Raw genomic sequence first — 25,674 nt, 5'->3', positions numbered from 1 at the left:
TATTTGGTGTTTAACAGAGCTACTAACAGGATGTCTGTCAGGTGTTTAACATAGCTACTAGCAGGATGTCTGTCCAGGTCAGGTGTTTAACATAGCTACTAGCAGGATGTCTGTCGGGTCAGGTATTTAACATAGCTACTAACAGGATGTCTGTCAGGTGTTTAACATGGCTACTAGCAGGATGTCTGTCAGGTCAGCTGTTTAACATAGCTACTAACAGGATGTCTGTCAGGTCAGCTGTTTAACATAGCTACTAACAGGATGTCTGTCAGGCCAGCTGTTTAACAAAGCTACTAACAGGATGTCTGTCAGGTCACGTGTTTAAAATAGCTACTAACAGGATGTCTATCAGGTGTTTAACATAGCTACTAGCAGGATGTCTGTCAGGTCAGGTGTTTAAACACATGATAGATATCCTGCTAGTAACTATCAGGTGTTTAACAAATCTACTAAAAGGATGTCTGTCAGGTCAGGTTTTTAACATAGCTAATAGCAGGATGTCTATGTTAAACACCTGAGCTGACAGACATCCTGCTAGTAGCTATGTTAAAAACCTGATAGACATCCTGTTAGTAGCTATGTTAAACACCTGAGACATCCTGCTAGTAGCATGTCAAAGACCTGCTAGACATCCTGCTAGTAGCTTTGTTAAACACCTGACAGACATCCTGTTAGTAACTATGTTATACACCTGCTAGACATCCTACTAGTAGCTATGTCAAACACCTGACCTGACACATCCTGTGAGTAGCTAGGTGTTTAACATGATAGACATCCTGCTAGTAGCTCTGTTAAACACCTGACAGACATCCTGCTAGTAGCTATGTTAAACACCTGACAGACATCCTGCTAGTAGCTATGTTAAACACCTGACAGACATCCTGCTAGAAGCTATGTTAAACACCTGACAGACATCCTGCTAAAAGCAATGTTAAACACCTGACAGACATCCTGTTAGTAGCTATGTTAAACACCTGACAGACATCCTGTTAGTAGCTATGTCAAACACCTGATGGACATCCTGCTATAGCTATGTTAAAGACCTGACCATACAGACATCCTGCTAGTAGCTATGTTAAACACCTGTCCTGAGAGACATCCTGCTAGTAGCTATGTTAAACACCTGATGGACATCATGCTAGTAGCTATGTCAAACACCTGATAGACATCCTGCTAGTACCTATGTTAACACGATCTGACTAGACATCCTGCTAGTAGCTATGTTAAACACTTGAGACATCCTGCTAGTAGCTATGTCAAACACCTGATAGACATCCTGCTAGTAGCAATGTCAAACACCTGATAGCTACTAGCAGGATGTCTATCAGGGTGTTTGACATAGCTACTAGCAGGATGTCTATGTCAAACACCTGATAGACATCCTGCTAGTAGCTATGTTAAAACACCTGACCTGACAGACATCCTGCTAGTAGCTATGTCAAACACCTGCTAGACATCCTGCTAGTAGCTTTGTTAAACACCTGACAGACATCCTGTTAGTAACTATGTTATACACCTGCTAGACATCCTGCTAGTAGCTATGTCAAACACCTGACCTGACACACATCCTGTTAGTAGCTAGGTGTTTAACATGAGTGGACATCCTGCTAGTAGCTCTGTTAAACACCTGACAGACATCCTGCTAGTAGCTATGTTAAACACCTCACAGACATCCTGCTAGTAGCTATGTTAAACACCTGACAGACATCCTGCTAGAAGCTATGTTAAACACCTAACAGACATCCTGCTGAAAGCTATGTTAAACACCTGACAGACATCCTGCTAGAAGCTATGTTCACCTGACAGACATCCTGCTGAAGCTATGTTAAACACCTGACAGACATCCTTTTAGTAGCTATGTTAAACACCTGACAGACATCCTGTTAGTAGCTATGTCAAACACCTGATAGACATCCTGCTATAGCTATGTTAAAGACCTGACCATACAGACATCCTGCTAGTAGCTATGTTAAACACCTGTCCTGAGAGACATCCTGCTAGTAGCTATGTTAAACTTACCTGATAGACATCCTGCTAGTAGCTATGTTAAACACCTGACCTGACATACATCCTGCTCGTAGCTATGTTAGAAACCGACAGACATCCTGTTAGTAGCTATGTCAAACACCTGACAGACATCCTGCTAGTAGCTATGTTAACATTGCTACTAACAGGATGTCGATCAGGTGTTTAACATAGCTACTAACAGGATGTCTGTCAGGTCAGGGAGTTCAACATAGCTACTAGCAGGATGTCTATCGAGGTGTTTGACATAGCTTCCAGCAGGATGTCTATCAGGTGTTTGACATAGCTACTAGCAGGATGTCTGTCAGGTGTTTAACAGAAGCTACTAGCAGGATGTCTATCATGTTAAACACCTAGCTACTAACAGGATGTGTGTCAGGTCAGGTGTTTGACATAGCTACTAGCAGGATGTCTAGCAGGTGTTTAACATATCTACTAGCAGGATGTCTAGCGTGTTTAACATAGCTACTAACAGGAAGTCTATCGAGGTGGTTAACATGGCTACTAGCAGGATGTCTATCAGGTGTTTAATATAGTTGCTAACAGGATGTCTGTCAGGTGTTTAACAAAGCTACTAGCAGGATGTCTAGCAGGTGTTTAACATAGCTACTAGCAGGATGTCTGTCGGTCAGGTGTTTAACAAAGCTACTAGCAGGATGTCTATCAGGTGTTTAACATAGCTACAAGCAGGATGTCAGTCAGGTCAGGTGTTTAACATAGCTACTGGCAGGATGTCTGTCAGGTCAGGTGTTTAACATAGCCACAAACAGGATGTCTATCAGGTGTTTAACATAGCTACTAGCAGGATGTCTGTCAGGTCAGGTGTTTAACATAGCTACTAGCAGGATGTCTGTCAGGTGTTTAACATAGCTACTAGCAGGATGTCTGTCAGGTGTTTAACATAGCTACTAGCAGGATGTCTGTCAGGTCAGGTGTTTAACATAGCTACTGGCAGGATGTCTATCAGGTGTTTGACATAGCTACTAGCAGGATGTCTAGCAGGTGTTTAACAGAGCTACTAGCAGGATGTCTATCAGGTGTTTAACATAGCTACTAACAGGATGTCTGTCAGGTCAGGTATTTAACATAGCTTCTAACAGGATGTCTATCAGGTGTTTAACATAGTTACTAGCAGGATATCTGTCAGGTCAGGTTGTTAACATAGCTACTAGCAGGATGTCTGTCGGGTCAGATTGTTAACATAGCTACTAGCAGGATGTCTGTCACGTGTTTAACGTAGCTGCATGGAGAACGGGCTGAGTTGTGCGTGTCAATGAAATATTATCCTTCTCAGATGAGATCTTCCTTCAACAAAATCTCTTGCATAGTCCAATTTGTTTCGGTATGTTGCATTGAAAGTGGCTAATATTGCGTTGACTAGATCAAAATTGCCACAGTAAAGGGACACGTTGATAGTGTTAACTGGGAAAACTGTAGAACAGTGGTAACCAACCTTTAATGAGATCAAAATGCACGCTGAGATCTATCGCTCAAATTTATTTTCAACATGACTTAAAATATGTAAGCCTATGCAACATTAACCAATTAAAAACAGATCTGTAGCAATGAGGCTTGAGCAGTAAGCTATAGGCCCAATACATTATCACCACATACTGGCTTTGCTAGAATTGCCTTGCCAATGCATTGTTGCTCGAGGAATTAAAAAATATATATTCAAGATTTCAGGTAATCTATATGATCACACTGGTAATAGATGCGTTGTTGTATTACTTGTGAGGTACAGCTGAGTTAGAGAACATTTAAATAATTCGCTTTTGAATCATATTTTTACTGGGCTGATGGTGCATCTGATGGTCAGCAGAGGGAGAGAGCAGCAGAGGGTCAGTCTCAGTAGAGGGGAGAGCAGCAGATGGTCAGTCCCAGTAGAGGGAGAGAGCAGCAGATGGTCAGTCTCAGTAGGGGGAGAGAGCAGCAGATGGTCAGTCTCAGTAGGGGGAGAGAGCAGCAGATGGTCAGTCTCAGCAGGGGGAGAGAGCAGCAGATGGTCAGTCTCAGCAGGGGGAGAGAGCAGCAGATGGTCAGTCTCAGCAGGGGAGAGAGCAGCAGATGGTCAGTCTCAGCAGGGGGAGAGAGCAGCAGATGGTCAGTCTCAGCAGGGGGAGAGAGCAGCAGATGGTCAGTCTCAGCAGAGGGAGAGAGCAGCAGACTGATTGTCCACCTCTCAACATCCCTCCACTCAATTCAATTCAAAGGGCTTTATTGGTATGGGAAATATATGTTAACATTGCCAAAGCAAATTAAAATGATAAACAATACAAAATGAACAGTAAACATTACACTCACAGGAATAAAGACATTACACATGTCATATTATGTGCAAATAGTTCAAATACAAAAGACAAAATAAATTAACATAAATGTGGGTTGTATGTACAATGGTGTTTGTTCTTCACTGGTTGCCATTTTCTTGTGGCAACAGGTCACAAACTATTGCTGCTGTGATGGCACACTGTGGTATTTCACCCAGTAGACAAGGGAGTTAATCAAAATTGGGTTTGTTTTCTAATTCTTTGTGGGTCTGTGTAATCTGAGGGAAATATGTGTCTCTAATGTGGTCATACATTTGGCAGGAGGTTAGGAAGTGCAGCTCAATTTCCATTTCCTTTTGTGGGCAGTGTGCACATAGCCTGTCTTCCCTTAGAGAGACAATTCTGCCTACGGCAGCCTTTCTCAATACATAGTCAAAGCTTTCCTTAGTTCGGGTAAGTCACAGTGGTCGGGTATTCTGCCAATGTGTATTCTTTGTTTAGGGCCAAATAGCATTCTAGTTTGCTCAGTTTATTTGTTGATTCTATCCAATATGTCAAGTAATGATCTTTTTATTTTCTCGTGATTTGGTTGGATCTAATTGTGTTGCTGTCCTGGGACTCTGTGGTGTCTGTGTTTGTGAACAGAGCCCCAAGACCAGCTTGCCTCTTTAGGTGATGGCTTGTTATGGAAGGTTTGGGAATCACTTTCTTTTAGATGATTGTTGAATTTAACGTCTCTTTTCTGGATTTTGACAAATAGTGGGTATCGCCTAATTCTGCTTTGCATGCATTATTTGATGTGTTATGTTTTGCACTGACAATATTTTTGCAGAATTCTGCGTTGTCACATTTTGTGAATTCTTGGTTTGTGAGGGACCCCAGACCTCACAAACATAAAGGGCAGTGGGTTCTATAACTGATTCAAGTATTTTCAGCCAGATCCTAATTGGTATGTCAAATTTTATGTTCCTTTAAATGCCACAGAAGGCCCTTCTTGCCTTGTCTCTCCGATCACTCAATGCTTTGCTGAAGTTACCTCTAGCGCTGATGTTTTAGGCTGAGGTATGTGTTATTTTTTGTGCTCTAGGGCAATGGTGTCTAGATGGAATTTGTGTTTGTGGTCCTGGAAACTGGACCTTTTTGGAACACCATTATTTTTGTCTTAATGAGATTTACTGTCAGGTCAGGGTCTGACAATCTGTGCAGCAAATCTAGGTGCTGCTGTAGGTCCTACTTGTGTGAGGAAATAAGCACCAGATCATCTGAAAACGGTAGACATTTGACTTCAGATTCTGGTAGGGTGTGGTCGGGTGCTGCAGACTGTTCTAGTGTGCTCGCCAATTCGTTGATATATATGTTGAAGAGTGTGGGGTTTAAGCTGCATCCCTGTCTCACCCCACAGACCTGTGGAAAGAAATGTTTTTTGCCTAATATAACCACACACTTGTTTGTGTGTACATTAATTTTATGTTGTATGTTTCCCCCCCAACAACACTTTCCATCAATTTGTATTACAGACCCCTTATGGCAAATTGAGCCAAAATATTTTTTTGAAAACAACAAAGCATGAGAATCCTTTGCCTTTTGTTTTGTTTGTTTGTCAATTGGGGTGTGCATGGTGAATATGTGGTCTGTCGTGACGGTAATTTGGTAAAAGACAATTTGACATTTGCTCAGTACATTATTTTCATGAGGGAATGTATATGTCCTGTTAATTATAAAGCAGAGGATTTTCCCAAAGTTGCAGTTGATGCATATCCCACGGTAGTTATTGGTGTCAGCAATTTGTCTCCACTTTTGTGGAGTTGGGTGATCAGTCCTTGGTTACAAACATTGGGGAAGATGCCAGAGCTAAAGTTTGTTAAATTATAGCCAATTGGAATTTGTAGTTTGTATATTTCATAGAGGGATACCATCAACACCACAGTTCTTTTTGGGTTGCTTTGTATTTTGTCCTGTTATCAGGACTCAGGAGGTGGATAGTATCAGAGTTTATTATAGTACAAGGGGAAGGCAATCGGTGGGTCAAGGCAGGCAAGAGTCATAATTCAAATCAGAACAAGGCAGGTACAGGACCGCAGGTGGGACCAGGACAGGCAGAAAGGTCAGAACTGTGAAAAACAAAAACTAGAGCACAGGAACACACTGGACAAGACAAACTGAAACAGTCAACAGAAAACGTATAAATAACACAGCAGATAATGGGGACAAAATGTAAGACACCTGGTGGGGGGTGGAGACAAGTGCAAGAGCAGTTGAAACCGATTAGGGTGTGAGACCCTGTAGTTCATTCAATGTAATTGGATAATTGAGTGTGTTCTGGTAGTCCTTTATAGTTAATTCTAAGATTTGTATTTGGTCATCTATATGTTTTTGCTGTTTGTTCTTTGTTATAAGGCCAAAATTTGATTTGTGAAGTGTGGTTTAACGCCATACATCTCCGTTTTGGATAGATAACTCTTTGTGTTGTTGTTTGTTTAGTGTATTTCTGTATTGTTTTTGTGATTTACCATAGTGAAGGAGTAGGCTCAGGTTTTCTGGGTTTCTATGATTTTGGTTGGATAAGTTTCTCAATTCTTTCTTAGGTTTTTGCCTTCTTCACCAAACCATTTGTCGTTGTTGTTCATTTTCTTCGGTTTTCTGTTTGACATTTTATTTTGTAGGGAAGCTGAAAGGTCAATTATACTGTTTAGGTTTTCTACAAAGTGTTACACACCTTCACTATTGCAGTTAAACATTTGTCCATGAAGTTGTCTAAAAGGGATTTAATTTTGTTGTTGCTTTAATGGTTTTTTTTGGTAGGGTTTCCACCCTACTTTCCTTCCATCTATATCGATTTCTTAATAGTATTCAGTTCCTTTGGCTTTGATGCCTCATGATTGAGTACTGCTCTGTTCAAGTAGACTGTGATTTTGCTGTGTTCTGATAGGGGTGTCAGTGGGCTGACTGTGAACGCTCTGGAGACTCTGGGTTGAGGTCAGTGATAAAGTAGTCTGCAGTACTACTGCCAAGAGATGAGCTATAGGTGTACCTACCATAGGAGTCCCTCGAAGCCTACCATTGACTATGTACATACCCAGCGTGCGACAGAGCTGCAGGAGTTGTAGGAGAGTCTCGGGGGCATATGGGGAGTGAATGCTGTCACCTCCATGTAGGTGTTTATCCCCCTGTGTGCTGAGGGCTTGTCGGTTCTTGTCCAGTTCTGGCATTTCAATCGCATACAGACTAGTACATGTCCCTGGGCCTGGAAATGATTGATTTCCCCCTCCAGGATGGAGACGCTGTCTTCATTGAAGTATGGGGATTATTGGTAGCACACAGGAGGACATTTTTCTCTTTTGAGATAATTTCCTTTTAATTTTCTAGCCTGATGTAAAATGTTCCTGTTTTGACTAATTTAATAGTGAGTTAGGTCTGCTCTATACCAAATTAGCATAACCCCTGAGTCCCTTCTCTGTTTCACACTTGGTAGTTTGGTGGATGGGACAACCAGCTCTCTTCCTGTAACCTAGAGGACAATCAGTGGGTCCATCTCCTCTATACCATGTTTTTTGCAGGATGACAATGTCTGTATTTCTGATTTCTTTGGTGAAGTCCAGGTTCCTGCTGTTTAGGCCAAAGGCAGATGACCTCAGGCCTTGGAGGTATTCCAGGATGGATAGTGAAGGGTTTGTGTTCAATAAACTGTCCAATGTTGTTAGTCGTGTGGTTTAGCCTCAGACCAGTAACATATGAGTAGAGCTTTTGAGCATCTGGTACATGCCATTGGCTTGGGCTTTGTGTAAGAGTGGGGGTTGGGCCTGTTTTTCTGCTCACGGCCTGGGCGTATGTGTGACATTCAGTGTTGTTGCCCTCTTTGCGGGAGTGGGGAGCTGGGGTGGGCATCGGTCTAAATGGGGTGTGGGCATGGTTGACTTGTGCGGGGTGTTGATTGGTTGGATGGCTGGTGGTGCTGTCTGGATTTGGGTCCTCTTGACATTGATCCTCTTTGTGTAAGTCCGGGGAGAGGTCCTGCAGATCTGGGAGAGTGTCTCGCATAGTCTGGGTATCCGTTGATCTGTTGCTCCCTGTGTGAGGTGTTGGGGCTGCAAAGTTGAGGGCGATATCCTTCAGGGTCCTGGCGAAGGTGGGCACTGCTGCCTTGTGAGGTGGACCTGGTCGTAGCGGGCTGTTCAAGTCCGGGGTGGAGTGGTGGGCCAGGTAGACATTTTGTTTTGAGGAACAGTCACAGGAAATACTTGCTTTTACCCACTGTATGGTAGCAGGGTGGCGGTATTTTCGTGGTAGCAGGGTGGAGATAACCACTTGTACATTGAGGAAAGTAGAAGAAGCTTTTCAATCACTCCCTTTCCTGCTGTGGCCACCCTTCCAGAATTGTGCAGGTTGACATTGGCTGACTCAGAGTTCCATTGTCTAGTATCCTGAGTTACCACCCATTGCTAACCCCCCTCCCCCCTTTTAACAGGGGGGATCGTCTGTATGGAAGAATAAGTTGCTTATGTTCCCCATTTCTATAGCAGTCATTAAGAAGTGTCTTGATTTTTCCATAAGGAGCTTCTTTTTTTTTGCTGTTTCCGTGCCCCAACAACTGTTAACCTCTTGGGGCTAGGGTGGGATAGCGCTAGCATGCCACCTGTGGTGCCTCCATCAACAGCAGGTGCATTTTCGAAGAGCGGCAAATTTGAATCCAAATAAATGTCAAAATTCAAATTTTTCAAAAATACAACTATGTTACACCATTTGAAAGATAAACACTCTCCTTAATCTAACCACGTTTTACGATTTCAAAAAGGTTTTACGGAAAGCATAAATTTAGAGTATGTTAGGACAGCAAGAACATTTACAAGAGTTGTGTGTAATGTTTTGTCAAGTCAAAGACAGGGTCACCAAAACCATAAAACCAGCTAAAATGATACACTAACCTTTACAATCTCCATCAGATGACACTCGAGGACATTATGTTAGACAATGCATGCATTTTTAGTTCTATCAAGTTCATATTTATATACAAAAACAGCGTTTTACTATGGCATTGATGTTGAGGAAATCGTTTCCTCCAATAACTCGGCAGTCAAGTCAGCGTCCAAATTAAATAATTAAAATTAGAAAACATTGGTAAAATATTATATTGTCATTTAAAGAATTATAGATTTACATCTTTTGAACGCAATCAACTTGCCAGATTTAAAAATAACCTTACTGGGAAATCACACTTTGCAATAATCTGAGCACTGTGCCCAGGAAAAATACGGCGTTGCGATACAGACTAGACGTCTGTGTGGGGATAATCCATTACCTTTGATTCTCTTCATCAGATGTCACTTCCAGGTATCACAGGTCCATAACGAATGTAGTTTTGTTCAAAAAAAAAGCTCATCATTTATGTCCAAAAATCTCTCCGTCTCGTTAGCACATGATGTAAGCAAGCCAGCCGGACTTCGTCATGAACGAGGGGAAAAATATATTTCCGTTCGTTCAAACATGTCAAACGTTGTATAGCATAAATCATTAGGGCCTTTTGTTACCCGAACATGAATAATATTCAGGTGGATTCGATATGCATAGCCTTTTTATAACGTATTGGAACGAGGGTACCCAACATGAAGTAGCGCGCCCAGGTGTCTAATGGACATCACCGTTCCATGGCTCTTGTTCGATCAGAATCTCCCTCCAGAAGACTCAAAACACTTTGTAAAGGCTGGTGAGCATCTAGTGGCTAAGCAATAGAAGTGCCAAAATATTCCTAAACCCTGTGTTTTTCAATGGGATAGGTTTAAAATCAATACAACACATCAGGTATCCACTTCCTGTCAGAAAATGTCTCAGGGTTTTGCCTGCCAAATGAGTTCTGTTATACTCAGCAGACACCATTCAAACAGTTTTAGAAACTTTAGAGTGTTTTCTATCCATATAATAAGTATATGCATATTCCTAGTTACTGGGTAGGATTAGTAACCAGATTAAATCGGGTACATTTTTTATCCAGACGTGCAAATAGCTGCCCCCTAGACCCAACAGGTTAATGTCATAACAGAACAGTCCGATCCAATAGATGTTGCTGTCAGAACAGAACAGTCCTGATCCAATAGATGTTACTGTCAGAACAGTCCTGATCCAATAGATGATACTGTCAGAACAGTCCTGATACTGTCAGAACAGTCCTGATCCAATAGTGATACTGTCAGAACAGTCCTGATCCAATAGATGATACTGTCAGAACAGTCCTGATCCAATAGTGACACTTTGTCGAACAGTCCTGATCCAATAGATGATACTGTCAGAACAGTCCTGATCCAATAGATGATACTGTCAGAACAGAACAGTCCTGATCCAATAGATGATACTGTCAGAACAGTCCTGATCCAATAGATGTTACTGTTAGAACAGAACAGTCCTGATCCAATAGATGATACTGTCAGAACAGTCCTGATCCAATAGATGATACTGTCAAGAACAGTCCTGATCCAATAGATGATACCTTCAGAACAGAACAGTCCTGATCCAATAGATGTTACTGTCGGAACAGAACAGTCCTGATCCAATAGATGTTACTTGTCAGAACAGAACAGTCCAGATCCAATAGATGATACTGTCAGAACAGAACAGTCCTGATCCAATAGATGATACTGTTCAGAACAGAACAGTCCTGATCCAATAGATGATACTGTCAGAACAGTCCTGATCCAATAGATGTTACTGTCAGAACAGAACAGTCCTGATCCAATAGATATTTACTGTAAGAACAGTCCTGATCCAATAGATGTTACTGTCAGGTGGTAACAGTCCTGATCAATAGATGTTACTGTCAGAACAGTCCTGATCCAATAGATGTTACTGTCAGAACAGAACAGTCCTGATCCAATAGATGTTCTCTTCTCCCTCGGAACGGACACAATACCAAGCATCGTCTGGTGTGGTGTAAAGCTTGCATCATTGGACTCTGGAGCTGTGGAAACACATTCTCTGGTATGATGAATAACGCTTCACCATCTGGCAGTCCGAAGGACAAATCTGAGTTTTTGCGGATGCCAGGAGAACGGCTACCTGCCCCAATGCATAGTGCCAACTGTAAAGTTTGGTGGAGCAGGAATAATGTTCTGGGGTTGTTTTTTTCTTGGTTTGGGCCCCTAAGTTCCAGTGAAGGGAAATATTAACACTAAAGCATACAATGACATTGTAAACAATTTCTGTGCTTCCAACTTTGTGGCAACAGTTTGGATTAGGCCCTTTCCTGTTTCAGCATGACAATGCCCCTGTGTACCGAAGCGAGGTCCATACAGAAATAGTTTGTCGAGGTCAGTGTGGAAGAACTTGACTGGTCAGCACAGAGCCCCTGACCTCAACCTCAAACACCTTTGGATGAATTGGAATGCCGACTGCGAGCCAGGCCTTTCATGCGCCCAACCTCACTAATGCTCATCACTGAATGGAAGCAGAGCCTGCAGCAATGTTCCAACAACTAGTAGAAAGCCTTCACAGGGACAGTGGGGGCTGTTTAGCAGCAAAGACCAAATCCATATTAATGCCTATGATTTTTAATGAGATATTTTGATGAAGCAGGTGTCCACATACTTTTGGTCTTGTGTATCTACTTCAAAATCACCATGCAGCAGAGCTTTTAAATAACACGTTTGGTCAAAGCAAACAAAACTACTTAATATAACTGGAAGTATTTCGTTATGCCCCTAGTACGGGATTCTGTCGTTGTTGAAAACCCCTTCAACTTTCATAGATGTGCGGAGGCCTACTTGAACTCTCTAGGAATGTGTTCTCATACTGTGTCTTCCTCTCTCTTTCTCTTGCTGTCTGTCTTTACAGATATGGATCTAGAGGAGTTTGACAACGTGACTCTGAGGTACAACATCACCAACTGTCCATCTACTCGATGAATTCCGTAACCAGGTAGCCATGTCTCCCTATCGAACCCCTCATGCAAAGGCCAGATGCCCACTCATTGATATGCTTATATTCTAGTGGGAAAGCTGTGCAATGAGAGATACCACTAGCCAATCTAACAGAAGCAGCTGTTCCAGGTAATCATTGTCCATGTTGTGAAGATGGCATGGGTCTATAGAAGGAACTGTACAGTATTTGGAACAGGGATGACTGTACATGGCTTTATAAGTGTCTGCCAAATGACAGGCTACAATATTCATTACATGTAGAAAAATCAGACCTCTTATCTGAAAATGGATGACCCTCACTGGGAAACCCTTACCAAAGAGTTGAGGTCTGTTTTGGAATGGGTGGCCAGTAATAAACTAGTCCTGGACATCTGCTACAAGTATGCCTCTTAGCAGAGGGAACGCAACAGCCTGCTACAACTCACCTCCCAACGGAGTGTAAAAGGTAAGTGTGATCGTAGGTGCGGGGAAGGACGACGGAGGCAGAGATACCATTTACAGGGAATTTATTTTCCCTAACACAGTATTGTGGTGAAAGGGGCTGGATGGAACCAAAGCAAGAGTTAGAGTCCCCTCTCCTACCTACGCACCTAATCTTTTGCACCACCTGGCAAGCTAACCAAAATACAGGGGGTGGTCCACCCAGGTCTTACCTAGTGTGCATAGACAGAGTAAACACTGCAGGTTACGTATGCCCGGATGCCTCTTTCCTAAACACTCCCAAGGTGCATTCCCCTTCCCCCTGGGAATAAATAAAATAATTACTAATTTAAAGTGAACAATTTCAATAATCACAAACACTAAGTCCTATTGGCACACATACCTCAGGAGTAGCTACTACAGAATACTTTCAACAAACTTTCCACAGACTAACAACCAACACAGGACATCAAAAAGCTCTCACTTCCTGACAAAGAACACTGGCTTTTTATCCAGCTGTAGAAAGAGTTGGTAATTGAGGACAGCTGTTTCCCCTGACGAGAGGGAGGGTTCACCCAGAGCTCCAATCATTGAAAGCCGACCAATCAGCTGCTGAAGAATCCAGGAATCCCTTTGCTGAAGTTACACACACACACACACAACCCACAACAACACAGAAACTGTGGAATGTAACAATCTCTAAAACCCAAGAACATTGTATTTGGTACAAATCATTCCCTAAAATAAACAAAAAATCCTCAATCAACACAAAATACCCCATAATGGCAAAAGGTTTTTGAAATTTTCCCAAAATTATACAAAAATAACTAACAGAAATACCTTATTTTTATTTAACCTTAATTTTAAAAGAAAGGGCTCATTGAGATTGGCCTGTCGGAAGATAGCCGAGCAACCAATTCATTACTCAACTAAAGACGGACATGAAAACTACAGGTAATCGATAGTAAAAAACAGAATTCATAAGAGTATAACAATCATAAAACAGCAAATTAAAAACATTGACTGGTCAGGGGAATCAGTCTCAAAATCCTTCATCAATGATTTAAAAAACACCAATCGGGTGAGTTCTTCAAGTTTAAAAGCATTTTGTAAGGCATTGCTACGGCACAGAGGTACATAAAAGCCCTTTTTACCAAATTCCAGTTTGGACATTTGAAACAGTTAGCAGGATAAAAGTCCAGAGAGACGAAGAGAGTACCCACCTTATTTCTGAACAATAAAAACGGCCAAATAAAGATGGTAGTAAACCCAAAATGGCTTTGAAAATAAACGTGTACCAGTGACTGAGCCTGCGATTGACTAGAGAAGGCTAGCCAACCCTGGTATATAAAAGTGCAGTGGTGCGTAAGGGTTTTGCAGTTTATAATAAATCTCAATGCTCCATGGTAAAGGGTGTCAACTGATCTCAACACTGCAGCGGAAACATTCTATATAAGATATCCATAGTTTAGTATAGGCATAAATGTAGCTGATACTAGCCTCCTTCTGGCTTCAAAAGGAAAATTTGAAATTTAGGAAAATTATTCTGAAAATAATCCCAACTTTTTTTGTAAATTCTTGAATATGCAATTTAAGAGGGCAGTTGTTAATTCAAATTTCCAAGATATTTACAAAAGGTTACAGTCTCCAATCTCCTTGCCATGACAGATGGTAATTAGGTGAAAAGGTTCAGAGGTCTATTTCTTGCTTTAGAAAACACCATTAATTTAGTTTTATCCAATTGACACAAGGTATGCTTGAACAGTATAAAAAGCAGTTTGCAAGTTCTGGAAAGCTTATGTGGAGAGACAAGACACACAATAAATAACAGTATCATCAGCATAAAAGTGAAGTGCGCATTTTGCAAATTTCTGTATAAATTATTTATTTTAATAGTGAATAAGAGGGAACAGTTACAGAGCCCTGGGGCACAACCTACAGATAGACAATTTAATAGCATGAGCCCATCAAATTGAGTAGCACCATCAGACAGATAGTTAACAAACCATGCAACTGTATGCTCCAAAGACCCTACGCTCGACACTCTCTGCCTCATTATAGTATGATCAACTGTAACAAAAGCCTTAGAGATCAATAAAAAGTGAGACACAGTGCTGTTTTTTGCCAAGGGCTTCAGTGATATAATTTAAAACCTTCATGGCTGCTGTAATTGGCCTTTGCCTCTTCCTGAAGCCCGATTGGTACTGATCAAATACATTTAGTATATAAAAACTATTTTAGCTGTTCACTAACAAAGGGTTTCAAGTATTTTCGCCAGGGATGACAGCTTTCGCACATTGGCCTATAATTATTTCAAACAGTTAGATCTCCCCCTTTTCAAAGTGGTAGGACAAATGCTGATTTCAGATCTTTGGGGAATTTCATTACATTCCAGGGTGAGATTGAACAGATGTTTACGTGGTTCAGCTATGAAATCGGCTACGCCGTTTTAAAAGCAGGGATCAAGAAGATCAGGACCTGCAGGCTTTCTCTGATCTAAGGTTTTAGGGGCTTTATGTACCTCCTGCACTGAGAATGGCAAAAAAGCTAAAAAGTTTGACCAGCTCTCACTGGTTCATCCACACAGGGTTGTACAGAGGATACTGAATCAAACAGCCTACCAGATAGAGATACAAAGTACTCATTGAAACAATTCAACATTTCAGTTTAGTCAAATACAGCAACAGTCCTTCAATGACACATGACTGTAATTCATTAACATTACTGTTAACAGACATAGACTTAATAGCCTTCCAAAACTTTCTAGGGTCATTCAGGTTAACAGTTGTAAGCCTTAAAATATTCAGACTTGGCCATCCTGAGAAGGGAAGAACACTTGTTTCTTGGCTGCCTAAAAACAAGCCAATCAGCATCAGAACATGATTTCCTTGCTTTAGCCCAGTGTCGTGTCTTTGGCATCATTAAACTGAAGATGTTTATCAAATAACTCTCTGTAATTATTATTACGCGATTAAACTGATTAATCATGTCACTGTAATTAACTAGGAGGTCGGGGCGCCAAGGAAAATATTCATATTTCAAAGTTCTAATTTTCCTAATATAACTTTCAGATAATATCTGATCTATTAGTCTTCGGATTAATAATATATTCATTTACCTCGTCAGTCTCATTCCAAAGCGTCGTAAAATTGTTGGTTATCTGCACCAGAAACCAGTCTTCACTATGAGTCATCTATGCATCAATTGTCTTAAAATCATTTATTTACTAACTAAGTAATTCACAGAAATGCATAACAAACAGTAGCTATGGTTAGCAAGGAAATGATAGGAGAATGTTCCCTAGTGGGGCTAAACCGGCATGGCGGCTTGTTAGACAAAAGGTTGATAAGAGTTGATAATTATAACAGTTGAAATGCTAAACCTTTGCACATGAACGCTCACTCATTCGGGAACAATTGCAATCAATATATATATATTTCGCTCAGTGTGTCGTCGGGATCTTTGTTGAAAAGTTTGTTCTGTTGGAGAGTTTTGTCCTCACGTTCTCTCGCTCTCTCCCTCTCTCTTCTCTCCAGAATGGATATTTCAAAGTGACATTCATTAATGTTGTTATAGGACAGATGCTTCATCGGTCTTGCGTTCAATGATACCGAATTCAGCTGCAGACTAGTAATTAATATCAAAAGACTTGTTATTATTCTGTTGGTATCAATAGTCTAAGAGTTTAACCTGTTAGGGCTAAGGGGGCAGTATTGACACGGCTGGATAAAAACGTACCCGATTTAATCTGGTTACTACTCCTGCCCAGTAACTAGAATATGCATATAATTATTGGCTTTGGATAGAAAACACTCAAGTTTCAAAAACTGTTTGAATGGTGTCTGTGAGTATAACAGAACTCAAATGGCAGGTCAAAACCTGAGAAGATTCTGTCCAGGAAGTACCCTGTCTGACCATTTCTTGGCCTTCTTTGCCATCTCTATCCAAAACAAAGGATCTCTGCTGTTACGTGACACTTCCTACGGCTCCCATGGGCTCTCAGAAGTGCGGCAAAAAAGCTGAATTGTGGCTTTGCAGGCTCTGGCTGAAAAAAAGGGCGTTTGGGTAGTGGCTGGTTACAGTACTGTGAGACTCAGGTGCGTACCGCGTCGACCGAATGCTTTTGTTTTCTTTCCCTCTGTTTACCTAAACGCAGATTCCCGGTCGGAATATTATCGCTTTTTACGAGAAAAATGGCATAAAAATGGATTTTAAACAGCGGTTGACATGCTTAAGTACGGTAATGGAAATATTTAGAATTTTTTTTGTCGCGAAATTGCGCCATGCTCGTGACCTTTATTTACCCTTTCGGATAGTGTCTTGAACGCTACGAACAAAAACGCTGTTTGGAATATAACTATGGATTATTTTGAACCTAACCAACATTTGTTATTGAAGTAGGAGTCCTGGGAGTGCATTCTGACGAAGACAGCAAAGTTAATAACATTTTCTTATAGTAAATCTGACTTTGGTGAGTGCTACATTTGCTGGGTGTCTAAATAGCTAGCCCTGTGATGCCGGGCTATCTACTGAGAATATTGCAAAATGTGCTTTCACCGAAAAGCTATTTTAAATCGGACATATCTGAGTGCATAGAGGAGTTCTGTATCTATAATTCTTAAAATAATTGTTGTGTTTTTTGTGAACATTTATCGTGAGTAATTTAGTAAATTCACCGCAGTGTTCGGTGGGAATGCTAGTCACATGCTAGTCACATGCTAATGTAAAAGCTGGTTTTTTGATATAAATATGAACTTGATTGAACAAAACATGCATGTATTGTATAACAATGTCCTAGGGTTGTCATCTGATGAAGATCATCAAAGGTTAGTCGCTGCATTTAGCTGTGGATTGGGTTTATGTGACATTATATGCTAGCTTGAAAAATGGGTGTCTGATTATTTCTGGCTGGGTACTCTGCTGACATAATCTAATGTTTTGCTTTCGTCGAAAGCCTTTTGAAATCGGACAGTGTGGTTAGATTAACGTAGAGTCTTGTCTTTAAAATGGTGTAAAATAGTCATATGTTTGAAAAATGGAAGTTTTTGCATTTTTGAGGTTTTTGAATAACCGCGGCAGGATTACACTGGCTGTTACATAGGTGGGACGATTTGGTGCCACCTACCCTAGAGAGGTTAATCAAACCACAGTGTCCAATTTCAAAAAGACTTTACGGCGAAAGCAAAACATTAGGATTATGTTAGGACATCACCCCTCGACAAGAAAAACCACACAGCCATTTTCCAAGCAAGGAGAGACGTCACCAAAACCAGAAATACAGCTAAAATGAATCACTAACCTTTGATCATCATCAGATGACACTCCCAGGACTCAATGTTACAAAATACATGTATGTTTTGTTCGATTAAGTTCATATTTATATCCATAAACCCCATTTTACATTGGCGCGTGATGTTCAGAAACTGTATTCCCACCAAAACTACCGGTGATTGACACATCAATTTGCAAAAATACCATCATAAACGTTGATAAACTTTACAACAGTTGTTGAAAGAATTATAGAGAGACTACTCCTTAAAGCAACCGCTGTGTCAGATTTTAAAATAGCTTTTGAAAGCACATTTTTCAATATTCTGAGTACAGAACTCAACCATCAAAGCAAGCTATACAGTTACCCGCCAAGTTCTGGAGTCAACTAAACTCAGAATTAGTATTATAAATCTTCCCTTACCTTTGCTGATCTTCGTCGGAATGCACTCCCCAGGACTCCCACTTCCACAATAAATTTTATTTTTGTTGGAAATACTCCATATTTATGTCCAAATACCTCATAAATGCTAAAACTTAAATTTCTCAAACATATGACTATTTTACATCATTTTATAGATACACCTCTTCTGAATCGAACCACGTTGTCTGATTTCAAAAGGCTTTGCAGCAAAAGCAAAACATTAGATTAAGTTAGAATACCCAGCAGAAAAAAATACCTCTCGCCATTTTCAAAGCAACTAGATGCATCACAAATACCCAAAACACAGCTAAATGCAGCACAAACCTTTGACAATCTTCATCCAGATGACACTTCTAGGACATCATGTTACACAATACATGCATTTTTTGTTCGATAAGTTCATTTTATATAAAAACATTTTACATCGGGCGCGTGACGTTCAGAAAATATTTTACCTCAAATGCTTCCGTGAATCAGAGCTACAATTTACAAAATTACTATTCGAAAACATTGTTAAAATGTAATATTGTCATTCAAATAATTATAGATTAACATCTCGTGAATGCAACCGCATTGCCAGATTTAACCTCTATGGGACCGGCGGGACGAATTCGTCCCACCTACGTAACAGCCACTGCCATCCTGTGGCGCGATTTTCAAAATCTTCAAAATTATTACTTCAATTTCTCAAACATATGACTATTTTACAGCCATTTAAAGATAAGACTCTCGTTAATCTAACCACACTGTCCGATTTCAAAAGGCTTTACAACGAAAGCAAAACATTAGATTATGTCAGCAGAGTACCAAGCCAGAAATAATCAGACACCCATTTTTCAAGCCAGCTATACAATGTCACAAAACCCAGAAGACAGCTAAATGCAGCACTCACCTTTGATGATCTTCATCAGATGACAACCCTAGGACATTATGTTATACAATACATGCATGTTTTGTTCAATCAAGTTCATATTTATATCAAAAAACAGCTTTTTACATTAGCATGTGACGTTCAGAACTAGCATACCCCGCAAACTTACGGGAATTCGCTAACATTTTACTAAATTACTCACGATAAACGTTCACAAAAAGCATAACAATTATTTTAAGAATTATAGATACAGACCTCCTCTATGCACTTTCGATATGTCCGATTTTAAATAGCTTTTTGGTGAAAGCACATTTTGCAATATTCTAAGTAACATAACCCAGGCATCACGGGCTCGCTTATTTAGACACCCGGCAAGTTTAGCACTCACCATAATCATATTTACTATTATAAAAATGTCATTACCTTTTGTTGTCTTCGTCAGAATGCACACCAGGACGTCTACTTCAATAACAAATGTTGGTTTGGTCCAAAATAATCCATCGTTATATCCGAATAGCGGCGTTTTGTTCGTATGCGTTCCAGACACTATCCGAAATAGTAAAGAAGTGTCGCGCTTGACGCAATTCCTGACAATAAAATTCAAAGTATTCAATTGCCGTACGTCGAAGCATGTCAACCGCTGTTTAAAATCAATTTTACGTCATTTTCTCGTAGAAAGCGATAAAATTCCGACAGGGAATCTCCTTTTCGGCAAACAGAGGAAAAAATCCCAAAGGCGGGGGCGGTCGGGGTCACGCGCATAAGCTAGTGTCTCTTGATGGGCCACTTGAGAAAGGCGATAATGTGTTTCAGCCTGGGGCTGGAATGACGACATTCTCTTTTTTCCCGGGCTATGAGAGCCTATGGACGACGTGGGAAGTGTCACGTTAGAGCAGAGATCCTTAGTAAATGATAGAGATGGCAAAGAAGTTCCAGAAATGGTCAGACAGGCCACTTCCTGTAAAGGAATCTCTCAGGTTTTGACCTGCCATTTGAGTTCTGTTATACTCACAGACACCATTCAAACAGTTTTAGAAAATTTAGGGTGTTTTCTATCCATATGTAATAAGTATATGCATATTCTAGTTACTGAGTAGGAGTGGTAACCAGATTAAATCGGTATGTTTTTTATCCAGCCGTGTCAATGCTGCCCCCTAGCCCTAACAGGTTAAAAATAACTTTACTGGGAAATCACACTTTGCAATAAACGACGTGGTATGCTCAGAAAATAGGCTAGGCGATACATGTTAGCGCCATCTTGGAACCATCTAAAATCAAAAAATACTATTGTAAATATTCCCATACCTTTGATTATCTTCATCAGAAGACACTTCCAGGAATCCCAGGTCCACAACAAATGTAGTTTTGTTCGAAAAAGTTAATAATTTATGTCCCAATAGTTCCTTCTTGTTAGCACGTTCCGAAGGCTACTCATAATGTACTGAAGCGCGCGGGACTTGTCGTCACGAATGTGCAAAAAATATATATTTACGTTCGTTCAAACATGTCAAACGTTGTATAACATACATCTTTAGGGCCTTTTTCAACCAGAGTTTCAATAATATTCAAGGCGGACAATTGCATTGTCTTACTAAACGTTTCGGAACAAAAAGGGTTCCCATGGGCGCCCGCGTCATAGTAGTAATGGCCCTCCCCTGTGAGCAACTTCCCAAGCCTCTCTTTGGGTCAGTTTTTCTACCATAGCAGACTCAAACCACTTTGTAAAGACTGTTGACATCTAGTGGAAGCCTTAGGAAGTGCTAAATGATTAATAAGTCCCTGTGTGTTTCAATGCCAAAGGTTTGAAGTGATTCCACACATCAGATTTCCACTTCCTGTTAGGATTTCTCTCAGGGTTTTGACTGCCATATGAGTTCTGTTATACTCACAGACACCATTCAAACAGTTTTAGAAGCTTTAGAGTGTTTTCTATCCAAATCTACTAATTATATGCATATTCTAGTTACTGGGCAAGAGTAGTGACCAGATTAAATCGGGTACGTTTTTATCCGGCCGTGCAAATACTGCCCCCCTATCCCCAACAGGTTAAACTCAGATTTATTTTGTCACTTGCTTCATAAACAGCAGGTGTAGACTAACAGTGAAATTCTTACTTATGGGTCCTTTACCAACAATGCAGAGAGAAAAAAATAGAGAAATTATAGAAAAGTAAAACCTGTAATAACAAGTACAGAATGAGTAATGATGACTTGGCTATATACACGGGGTACCAGTACCGAAGTTGATGTGCAGGGGGTACGAGCTAATTGTGTCATGGGCGTCGTAAGGATTGGACCAAGGCGCAGCGGGTAAAGTGCTCATCTTCTTAATTTATTTCAAGAAAACACTTAAACTGTCACGTTTGTCGTAAAGATGGGACCAAGGCGCAGCAGGAATGTGTATGCTCATCTTCTTGTTTATTGAGAAGAAAACAAAAGCACTTAATAAAAAGAACGACAAAAAAACAGTCCTGTGAGACAACAGCTACACATGGAACAACTACCCACAAAAAACCCATGAAAAAAACACCCCTACTAAATAGGACCTTCAGTCCGAGGCAACGAGAAACAGCTGCCTCCAATTGAAGGTCAAACCAATAAACCAAGCATAGGAAATAGATAAACTAGACAAAGACAAGAAATAGACTAACATATAACATCCCAACAAACCCCGAAACACATTAAACAAACACCCCTCTTTACTGGTCAGGGCGTGACATAATCAAAATAAACAAATGATGCAAAACAGTTCCATAAGGCTCCCAGGCTATACAGAAAATAACCACCCACAAAACACAAGTGAAACAAACACAACTAAATATGGACTCCAATTAGAGACAATGACAACCAGCTGCCTCTAATTGGAGGTCATTGTCAAAACCCCAAATAGAAATAGAAAACTAGATTTAAACATAGAAATAGAAAACAGAACCTAAACCAAAAACACCGAAACACACAAAACAAACACCCCTGCCATGCCCTGACCAAACTACAATGACAAAACCCCTTTCACTGGTCAGGACATGACAAATTGAGATAGATAGATATATATATTATACTAAACATTAGGAACACCTTCCCTAATATTGAGTAGACTCCTTCCCCCCAGAACTGCCTCAATTCGTGAGGCATGGACTCTACAAGGAGTCGAGCGTTCCCACATGAATGTTGCTTCCAACAGTTGTCAAGTTGGCTGGATGTCCTTTGGGTGGTGGACCATTCTTGAAACACACTGGAATCTGTTGAGCGTGAAAAGCCCAGCATAGTTGCAGTTCTTGACAAAAAACCGGTGCGCCTGGTACCTACTACCATTCCCCGTTCAAAAGGGTCTTAAATCTTTTGTCTTGCCAATTCACTCTCTGAATGTCACATATACACAATCCATGTTTCAATTCTCAATGCTTAAATATCCTTCTTTAACCTGTCTCCTCCCCTTCATTTACACTGATTTTAAGTGGATTTAACAGGTGACGTCCATAAGGGATCATATAGCTTTCACCTGGTCAGTCTCTCACAGAAAGAGAAGGTGTTCTACTACAGTGTAATACCAGGTGTATTTATGTTACCAGGATCTACTACGGTGTAATACCAGGTGTATCTATTTGTTACCAGGTTCTTCTACAGTGCAATACCATGGGTATCTATTTGTAACCAGGTGCTTCTGTCTCTCCAGGTGTGTCTATTTGTTACCAGGTTTCTACTATGGTGTAATACCAGGTGTATCTATGTTACCAGTTTTCTTCTACAGTGTAATACCATGGGTATCTATTTGTAACCAGGTGCTTCTGTCTTTCCAGGTGTATCTATTTGTTACCAGGTGCTTCTGTCTCTCCAGGTGCATCTATTTGTTACCAGGTGCTTCTGTCTCTCCAGGTGTATCTATTTGTTACCAGGTGTTTCTGTCTCTCCAGGTGTGTCTATTTGTTACCAGGTCTTTCGGTTCTCCAGGTGCGTCTATTTGTTACCAGGTGCTTCTGTCTCTCCAGGTGTATCTATTTGTTACCAGGTGCTTCTGTCTCTCTAGGTGTATCTATTTGTTACCAGGTGTTTCTGTCTCTCCAGGTGTATCTATTTGTTACCAGGTGTTTCTGTCTCTCCAGGTGTGTCTATTTGTTACCAGGTGTTTCTGTCTCTCCAGGTGTATCTATTTGTTACCAGGTGTTTCTGTCTCTCCAGGTGTACTCTACGGTGTACTCTATCATCACTGTGTTCGGCCTGGCTGGTAATGGTTTCGCCCTGCTGGTTCTGGTTAAAACGTTCCGTCAGCGTTCTGCGTTCCACATCTACATGTTGAATCTGGCCGTGTCCGACCTGCTGTGTGTCTCCACGCTGCCGCTACGGGTCCTCTACTACGTTAATAAGGTAGGACTATTTCTACTTCTTGTTTTCGGGGGGGTTGTGCTCTGGAACAGCGTTTTTTGCCGAACTCAATCAAAGGTGAGTTGTCGAAAGCGCATTTCACTTGACTTTTACAGGTAATTTACTTCGGGGAAACTGCCTTTAATAAAAGGCACATTGTCGACAATGCACCTTTGAATGAATCCCGGTCTTAAGGATGCTATTAAAATAAATGATTGTTGTTGTTGACCCTCTCCCTCAGGGTCATTGGAACCTGGGAGACTTCCTGTGCAGGCTTTCGTCCTATGCCCTCTCGTGAACCTCTACTGTAGCGTGTTCTTCATGACTGCCATGTCCGTCACACGCTTCCTCGCCATTGTGTTCCCCTTGCAGAACCTGCGCCTGGTCTCAGAGCGCCGCGCCCGTCTGGTGTGTGTCTGTATCTGGGTGTTCATCTGCGCTGTCTCCTCCCCCTTCCTCATGACTGGTCAACACCTCCACCCAGCCACCAATAAGACCAAGTGCTTCGAGCCTCCAGAGCGCAGAACAGGGCGGGCTTAACAAGCTCATCATGCTCAACTATTTATCATTGGCTGTGGGCTTCGTCCTTCCCTTCCTGGTCATCCTGCTGTGCTACGCTGGGATCATCCGGGCCCTGCTGTCACGGCAACATACTGCACAGCGCCAGAAGGGGCGGGGTCTAAGGCTATCCGAATGATCATCATTGTGATGCTGGCGTTCCTGCTGTGCTTCATGCCGTACCACATTCAGCGCTCTGTCCACCTCAGCTTCCTGTCCCAGACTGCCACTTCCTGTTCGGAGCTGGTGTACATGCAGAAGAGTGTGGTGGTGACACTCTGTCTGGCTGCCTCCAACTCCTGCTTCGACCCCCTGCTCTACTTCTTCTCTGGAGAAGGCTTCAGACGACGCCTGTCAAGCTTCAGGTCCACTATCAGGACACAGAGACAATCGCAGAGACAGGGGGCACAGCCACCGCTGGGGAGGGGAACAAAGAGAGAGAGAAAACTGGTCCTACCCAGCACAGCAGAGACAGAGGGCACAGCCACCACTGGGAAGGGGAACATGCTATAGGGGAGAGAGAAAGAGAGTTAATCTGTCCAGTGTCTGTGTTCTTTTGCCCATCTTAATCTTTTATTTTTATTGGCCAGTCTGAGATATGGCTTTTTCTTTGCAACTCTGCCTAGAAGGCCAGCATCCCGAGTCACCTCTTCACTGTTGACATTGAGACTGGTGTTTTGCGGATACTATTTAATGAAGCTGCCAGTTGAGGACTTGTGAGGCGTCTGTTTCTCAAATTAGACACTCTAGTGTACTTGTCCTCTTGCTCTGTTGTGCACCAGGGCCTCCCACTCCTCTTTCTATTCTGGTTAGAGCCAGTTTGCACTGTTCTGTGAAGGGAGTAGTACACGGCGTTGTACGAGATCTTCAGTTTCTTGGCAATTTCGCATGGAATAGCCTTACTTTCTCAGAACAAGAATAGACTGACAAGTTTCAGAAGAAAGGTCTTTGTTTCTGGCCATTTTGAGCCTGTAATCGAACCTACAAATGCTTATGCTCCAGATACTCAGCTAGTCTAAAGAAGGCCAGTTTTATTACTTCTTTAATCAGCACAACAGTTTTCAGCTGTGCTAACATAATTGCAAAAGGGTTATCTAATGATCAATTAGCCTTTTAAAATGATAAACGTGGATTAGCTAACAGAACGTGCCATTGGAACACAGGAGAGATGGTTGCTGATAATGGGCCTCTGTACGCCTATGTAGATTTTCCATAAAAACTCTGCCATTTCCAGGTACAATAGTCATTTACAACATTAACAATGTCTACACTGTGTTTCTGATCAATTTGATGTTATTTTAATGGTAAAAAAAAATTGCTTTTATTTAAAAAACAAGGACATTTCTAAGTGACCCCAAAATTTTGATCGGTGGTGTATTGTAACGTTTGCTTCCAACTCCTCAAACACCTAGATTCCATGAGCAGCTCACTTTCCAGCCCACTTTCCAGCTCACACTCTCAAACACCTAGTTCCCCTGAACGCAGCTCACTCTCCAGATCCCAATCACGTGAATTCTAATGTTCACACACCTGTATGTCATTATCACACACTATTTAGTTCAGTTCTTTGCACCCC

General features: G+C 41.3%; 1 pseudogene; it reads left to right on the top strand.

Moving 5' to 3' along the window:
• Positions 1–24,733, top strand: part of LOC106586862 (cysteinyl leukotriene receptor 1-like) — an 89,964-nt pseudogene extending 65,231 nt beyond the window's left edge.
• The last annotated feature ends 941 nt before the right edge of the window (positions 24,734–25,674 follow it).

This window comes from Salmo salar, chromosome ssa09 (assembly GCF_905237065.1).
Source record: "Salmo salar chromosome ssa09, Ssal_v3.1, whole genome shotgun sequence".
NCBI classification, from domain to species: Eukaryota; Metazoa; Chordata; class Actinopteri; order Salmoniformes; family Salmonidae; genus Salmo; species Salmo salar.
The sequence above is the reverse complement of the archived record's forward strand: the minus strand, read 5'-3'. Positions and strand labels throughout refer to the sequence as shown.